At 35.6% G+C, this 8,269-nt stretch overlaps 1 pseudogene; it reads right to left on the bottom strand.

Moving 5' to 3' along the window:
• Positions 1–5,797: 5,797 nt before the first annotated feature.
• Positions 5,798–6,673, bottom strand: LOC148910538 (uncharacterized; annotated as a pseudogene).
• Positions 6,674–8,269: the final 1,596 nt, after the last annotated feature.

Below are 8,269 nucleotides of genomic sequence, written 5' to 3'. Positions count from 1 at the left end.
GACTTCATTTCTTCTGGAAGTGAGAATTTTGGAACATTCTCTATGTTGAAATGTGAAAATTTAGTTTTAAGAAACTCGTCTAGAACCCTCAGATGCACTGTGAATGTCTCCATGTTTCTGGTTATTAACACACAGGTAGCCGAAGCTGGCTATTAGTGTTGGTTTACAGTCAAACTCGCCCCAGCTATTGTTTCATGGTCCAATAGCAATCGACTATGACAATACTCAAGTTAAGACATTTATTTGTTTGTTTTTTGAATTTTATTTTTTACTGTATTTTGAGGATAAATCAACACTAATAGCAAACTTAGCCTACCTGTATGAACATGACTCTGTGCGGGTCCGTGGGTAGGATATAATCGGGTAACGAGTACTTCCTTCTCATGTTGCACGTCGAAATATATCGATATATTGATATTTCGGTATCGGCCTTAATTTTTGCAAAAGGCTATACACACACACACACACACACATATATATATATAAAGGTTGCAAAGTGACAGTTCGGTTTTATTTATTTATTTATTTATTTTGGTCACATTGCAACCTTTTTCATTTTAAATGCCAGCGGATTACACCAACGGTCATTCATTTTAACTTCCCTGATGAGTGTGGTCATTGCGACCATACGAAACAGATTTGTTGCATTAAACAATGAATCAATTCCAAAAGTCTTGATTTAGTTTAAACTAAAAAAAAATTGCAGTATACATTTATACATATATCTATTTTACTCAGTAAATTTAGCAATTCGGCGAAGTGTATATCGGGAAATATTAACCGAGACACGAGTCTTCGAGCGGCGAGGTAAATATTGCCCGATGTTCAATGCGCCTGAAGCGAATAATTGTTATAGCATATACCAACTTTTGTACAGAGTAACTTATTTTTATATACAATAATTAAATAAAATCAAACAAACAGAAACTTTACTTTTAGCAAAGCCTTTAGCAAAACTGATAGGCCAGTACTTCGTTGCCTTTTTAGTATTGATAGGAGTGGCATTTACTTTCATTTTTACAATTTCTCATCGAAAATTGTAGCAAAACGATTGCCGCCAGATGCCATTTTGTTCCCGACTCAATATTCTGAGATTCAGAGGTGAATTTCGTACAATATTCAACTCCAATTAACCAATGAGCGCGCGCGTTCTTAGGTAGTACACAAGTTGGTATATGCTAATCACAGGGAGCCCAATTTAGATAATAGTGAATGCTGAAAATAAAATCGGAAAAATTAAATAATTAATAATTTTTTAAAATTCGAAATCAAGATAATGTCCTCCGTAATGCGAAAGAGTAAAAATATTAATAAAAAAGTGCAGTAGAACTTTTTTTTTCGCGCGCGCCTTTGTTTTCCTATACAATTTTCCTATTGTATCTGATGTTGATCTTATGTATATATACTCTGACAAGGGAGGAAACTTCAGTCGCCATATTTGAACAAACAACTCACTTTGAACCACGATTTGATCGTTTTTTAAACCTCGAACTCCACAAAAAACTTGATCAAAATGATCCCTACGATGGGGGATTCATTTATTTAAAACTCTTTTGGCTCTTCCTCCAAGATTTCTATGGGTGAAATTTTCATGCTTCTTTTACTTAACGATCTTTTGTTATCCATATTAAGATTTTTACGTTTTTGTATAGAGTATTTTTACCGCAATGAAAGTAATAAAATAGATAAGCTTACTTTGTTAGTAACAAAACAGAAAATAAGCTGGACACAAGATATACGTCGTTCCTGAGCTTGATTACTCAACTATTGAATCATTTATTTTTTGCCAGGCCCTATAAAAACAACGAAACCAAACTGGCGTTAGTTAAACTGATAATTCATTCCTTAAAATAATTTCACTTACATTCAGGACTTCTAAAACGAAAAGCATAGAAATTAAGAATCGATTTTTGCTTACCAGCTTTCATGATGATACAGTTTTGCCCTGAAAAAGTACACGGAAATCTCCAAAATTTCAAGTTAAATGAAAGACATCCATCGTAATTTTCACTAAATCTGCCATCGTGTTGATTTTTCTGTAGTAATCTTTCATTTGACAAGTAAAACCAACCAAAAAAGCGAAAAAATGTCTACCATAGAGGACTTTGTGGAAGGATTTTTCAAGAACAAAACTAGCCCTGTGGGGTGGCTGGTGGTGGGTCGTGTACACGTTACAAAAATCCTGTGCGGGAGAGTAGTAAGGTCGAAATTCGTTCTCGCCCGAGTCCTACGCAGGTAGTAACTTTGACAACATGGCAGAAGTTTTCTGCAAGCGAAAAATTTTCTCCACGAAAATTTCACTCATAGAAATCTTGGAGGAAGTAAATAAATGAATCCCCCATTGTAGGGATTATTTTGATCAAGTTTTTTTGTGGAGTTCGAGGTTTAAAAGACGATTAAATCGTGGTTCAAAGTAAGTTGTTTGTTCAAATATGGCGACTGAAGTTTACTCCCTTGTCAGAGTATATATTTAAACATAAGATCAACATTGATCAACATCAGGCTAGATATCATAGGAAAATTGTATAGGGAAACAAAGGCGCGCGCGAAAAAAAATGTTCTACTGCATTTTTTATTGATTTACGGAGGACATTATCTTGATCTCGAATTTAAGAAATCGTTAATTATTTAATTTTTCCGATTTTATTTTCACCATTCACTTTAATCTAAATTGGGCTCCCTGTGTGCTAATTAATGATATGCAAAACATTAGGCTAGATACCATAGGAAAATTGTATAGGGAAACAAAGGCGCGCGCGAAGAAAAATGTATATCAGACAGGGCGGGATATCTTTCTTGATTTTTTTCCCCCAGAAAGCCCTAGTGATAGACAACTCGAAAAAAAATATCAGGGACGATAATCCATAATTTCTGATATAATTTTGATCACTATCACTATCAACATCCCATCAGCCAATCACCCACCCACCCATCACCATCACCATCACCATCACCATCACCACCACCACCCATCACACCACCATCACCATCACCATCACCACCACCTCACCATCACCATCACCTCACACACCATCACCATCCCACACCACCATCCACATCACCATCACATCACCATCACTTCGCCATCCCTCTCGCCATCACATCGCCATCGCCATCCATCGCCATCGCATCGCCATCGCCATCGCCATCGCCATCGCCATCGCCATCGCCATCGCCACGCCCTCGCCATCGCCAGCGCCATCGCCATCGCCATCGCCATCGCCATCGCCATCGCCATCGCCATCGCCATCGCCATCACCATCACCATCACCATCACCATCACCATCGCCATCGCCATCGCCATCGCCATCGCCATCGCCATCGCCATCGCCATCGCTAATGCTTTCGTGAATTCATAGTCTACCTATATCCTAGGGCCTAAGACTTCACTCTACACGTTTTCACTCTCTCACTAATACGAACTTACCTGGCTGTACCTAACCATTCAAAGTCATTTGCATATATTATATTATCAATGCAATCTATTGTTATAATAATCCCTGTCTACGGAATGGTCCACGGCTGACTTGATACCCACAGCATGAAATATCTACCACACCTGGCAAGTAATCGGTCAAGATCACAACTGTATATGCTCTTCTAGTCTTCTATAATCACGTACGAGTTCAAGAACAGCAAAACGATTTCTTATAGGTTTTGGTTGCTTTTTGTTTGTTTGGGATATTTAAAGTGAGTCGCCTCAGTCATAGTTAATGGAGCGGAATAGTTAGCTAATGGTTGGGAAACCTATTGTTCTAGGTTTTTGTTCAACTTTATACATTGTTATATGAAGTTGGCCCTGCACAGAGAAAGAAACGTTGCTCCGTTTTGTTCATATTATGCGGGAATATTGTATTTTTTTAACCCTAAAAAACGTCCTAAAATACTTATTATCTGTTAATTAATCCTATATGATTAATACAACTTGTTTATTGAAAAGGAAATTGCCTTTCTTCATGCTTTCTTATTTATCGTCTAGCTACTTAACTGTTTCATAACAGTTCACTTAGTTTTAGTTGCAAGTACGTTTAAGTTTGTTGTCCCTGTAGCTTCAGGCTGGTTTAAATGCAGCAAGGCACTTTTTGTAGTTATGGGCTGACTCCAAAAGACGAATTCTGTAGGTTCAGGCGGAGTAACGATTTTTGTTTTGCAGTTACAGGCCGTAAGTGCACCTTGTGGTTACAGCGTTTTGTCTTCCCTCGTCTACTGTTTGGGTCAAACCTTTATGTTATCAGTTAGTGAATTATTCTGGGTTTCACGGTCTCTACCGCTTTATGCAGTTTTGGCAAGTTCCCAGTAAATCAGTCTTTGCGACGCTATCGTTTCTGCTCTTTTAGTCAGCTTGTGCGAGTTTACTACATTCACATAAGATGTGATTGACTTTCTCCTATTTCTGCTTACATATTCTGGGCATAGAGCTGTCATGTTATGTAATTATTATTATTATTATTATTATCATCATCATCATCATCATTATTATTATTATTATTATTATTATTCAGTATACACGTTTTAAGCTAGATAGGGCGAAATTTCGTAACCTACCAGCATATAACAGGACTAATAATACAATCACTTAAAACTAATTATATAGAAGAGAAAAATATATATATATATACATATATAACTATATCGTAAAATGTCTTATTTCTAATAGTAGCTTTTAAATATTTATAATATAGTGTTCTTTAAGATGGTAATCCCTTAAAATGTTTATAATGTTCATAATAAGATGTACTAAACTTAAAATAACTGTAATGTTCTTAAGATGCAGTTTAAATACTTAGAATGTTTGAAATGTCCTTAAGATGTGATTAATTTGAATGTTCTTGCAATGTTCACTGTGCAGCTTAATACCGCTTTCTGCATTCTAAGTAATACATCTTTGTATCTTGCTCCAAAGATATTTTTCATCTCAGGCTCCATCTCTTGAGAGCTACCTCTAAGAGCGTCCAAAATGACTTTCACTTGCAAGATCTTGTATCCTGGGTGTTGTTTTGTGAGCTCAAGTCTAAGTTGAGTCTATTATTATTGTTACTATTATTGTTATTATCATTATTATAAATTATTATTATAAATTATTATTATAAATTATTATTATAAATTATTATCATAATCATATCCTTTTTGTAATCACTACCAAATCCTGCAATCTGATTGTTCAAAGGAGTGTGATTAATTCCCAAATCGCATCCTTAGGAGCTCTTAATCGCATCCTGAAAAAAAAAATTTTTAACAATAAAATCAAACAAAATCAAACAAAAAAAAAACAACAAAAAAAACAAAAACAAAAACATTTTTTTAGTTTTTTTTTTCGTTCTTGTCGTTTGCATTTAGTTCTTCTACTACATTAAATTGATTATTCTGCACTCTTTATTGTGTCTTTTTCTTGTGTATGATTACAAAAAGGATATGATTAGGTGGTAATTGAACTTCGTGTCGTGCAATTTTGGTCTGAAATCAAACTTGCAATTACAAATCGCGCGTTTGATTTCAGACCAAATTGCACTCCACTCAGTTCAATTACCATCATTTACTATTATTATTATTAACATTATTATTATTAACATTATTATTATTATTATTATTATTGTTATTATTATTATTATTATTATTATTATTATTATTAGGATGAAATTTTTTATTTTGATCTGTTTGATAAGTTACACTTTACAACTTTGAGGGATAACCTAGGCTAAGCTGCTATCAGTGTCTTTCGTAAAATCTTATCGTGATTCCTTATCATTCTAACAATTACACAACTTCTCTTTTCCATTGTTCCTTCTTGCAAGAGTGCCTAATAGCGATAAAATTGCCTTACGATTTCCGCATTCTGTGGTGATAGGATCCATTTTGGCTTTTCAGCAGCAAATATCTGGTTTCTCTCTCACTTATCATCTTTGAGCGTGCTTGTTGTATGTCTGTATTTCTCGAGGTGACGTGATTTTGCACTTGGGTTTTTAGGTCTTTATGATAGTTCCCTAAAAAGTCAAATACTATGTTAACTTGTGTGACTTCGTGCTAAGGGTCCATTTGTTTTATTCCGCTTCGTATGTAAGTCTACTGTATTTCCTTTGTTTCTTGTTCGTTCTGTCTGCTATCTTTCCTATACCGCACACGGTGCCTTCAAGCAGGAGCCATCCTTTTTTTCTATGTCATGGATGACCATGTCGAACTTATTTGCCCCGTCTTCTGGTGGGGCTGGGAGATGGAATGCAGTGTTTCACATAATTTTAGCTTTTATCATTTTCTATCACTGCTGATGGAGATCTTTGTTCGTACCATGGTTTAGAGTGATCGTTTTCAAAGTCATACAGATGGAGTACGTAGTGATAGAATGGTCTTAGTATCTTGTCAAGCACTTTGTGCAATCATCGAGCAATTACACACTATGTGAGATACTGATTCTTGTTTTTGGCCACACATTTTACATTTAATTTCCTCAACATGCTTGTTGTAGCTTGTATTTCTTGTAAGTTGCAGTTGGTAAAAATTGCTGTCTCATGCTTGTGTTCACATTAAGCACTATGTCTGAAATGTTCTTCCATGTTTGCAGGAGTGCAAGGCTGTCCGCTTCGATTTCATCATCATCATACTCCAGTGTAGTAAGAGCGCCTAGCCACTTTTGGGCTCTGTATTCTGATTTGTAGTGGTTGATCATTGGTGTCAGGAATTATCTTTTTAGTAACATTTAAAACACTTACGTTTAGCGAACAACCGTTCAGTTCGAAAGCCATGGTAGATACTGATGAACAAGTACAGGTGAACTCGTAGTCATTCGTGGTCACTCTTATGTACCTTTAGCAACGATCCACTTTCCTCATTTTCCGGACTTTCCGGACTTAACGTTTCAGCGTTTTACCGTGACCCGGTGGTTTTGTAGGCGAAGTTTGAAAATCCTGTTCCATCGGTCTTGCCTTCCTGCTAGACGTTTCACGATAATCATAAGATAATGTTACGTAGTCATTTTATGTTTTGCATGAGTTTTTTTTTAAAAATTTGGCAACGAATCCTAGGAAGATTCGACAGTTGCGATGTCTAAAAGTTGGACGACCGAAAAGTCATAATATCTGAAAGATATCTCTCTGAAAAATTCAACCAATTTGCGGAGGAATGAAAGAAAGGGAACTTTGGGAATTGGAAGACCTTGGAACATCGAATTTTCAGAAACTTTACTCCACCAGTGCATGAAAGAGCTTCGAGAACGATGTAGGCGAACGATATAAACAATAATATACGGCCGCAATGCAATTGTAAAAGGGAAACATATAACCAAGGGAAAATATTAGGGAAAGACATTCTAGAGATAGAAACTTAATATAAAGCGCCTTTGATTATATTCATATAGAAAAGGCGCTATATAAATTCATAAATTATCATCAAACTTAATTGCTAAACCTTTTTCTAACAACAAATATAAGTGAAACCTCTTTATTTTGATTTGGGAAGTACTTTTTGTAGTAAACAACACTGCAAATCTACTGTACTTTTCTAGAAAAACAGGTTTTGGTCATGTACAATTGTACATGCGTACTCTGTTCTCTTGTTCAGAATTATTTTATTTGAAACTTTGAAATATTTCTAGCACGATTTGTTCTCAATTAGTTAAGCTACCAAGCACCATCGACCGATTTTTAGGGTCAGCTCCTAGAACTCAGTGCATGTGATGAAAAATTATAAATCCTTAAATCATAATCATTAAATCATTTACTTAAATCTCAGGGAAACCGGCTCCGGAGGGGGAGTACAAAGTAATTTATGTAAACGCCGTGCAAACTTTGCTCCGCAATAAATTGTGGCTCGATTTCCAAAATGTTACGACATAGTTAATAACTATCAGCTGTTAACTACGGTTTGACAGAAGTTTTGATTCAAGAATGTCTGTCAAACGAATTTATTAAAAGCTATGGTTTAGATTCTTGTACACAGTAGACTTTTGCTAGACCGTTGCAATTGAGTGTTGGTCTACCTGTGGTTCAATACCATAATACCTTTGCGGGTTTTATTGCATCGTGGTCATCCATCTTGTAGCTTAAAAATTGGATGTCTTTGTTGATTAGTTGTTGCTCGACAGATTTATTTTATTTCGCCCACAATTCTGCAGGTAATCATGCTTCTATAAACTAAAAAAATATGAAAAGAAGTTATTTATATTTATTTTAAGCATCATGAATTTTAAAATAACCTTGTTTTATCCACGAAATTTCAGGGTTGTGTTTGCCAGAAAATGGGACTCGTTTTGGGAAACGCAGTGGCTACCGTACGCCGA

The sequence above is a fragment of the Actinia tenebrosa genome, unplaced genomic scaffold, assembly GCF_029948245.1.
Source record: "Actinia tenebrosa isolate PJP-AT-01 unplaced genomic scaffold, QUT_ActTen_1.0 PGA_scaffold16__25_contigs__length_10494907, whole genome shotgun sequence".
Classification (NCBI taxonomy): Eukaryota; Metazoa; Cnidaria; class Anthozoa; order Actiniaria; family Actiniidae; genus Actinia; species Actinia tenebrosa.
The sequence above is the reverse complement of the archived record's forward strand: the minus strand, read 5'-3'. Positions and strand labels throughout refer to the sequence as shown.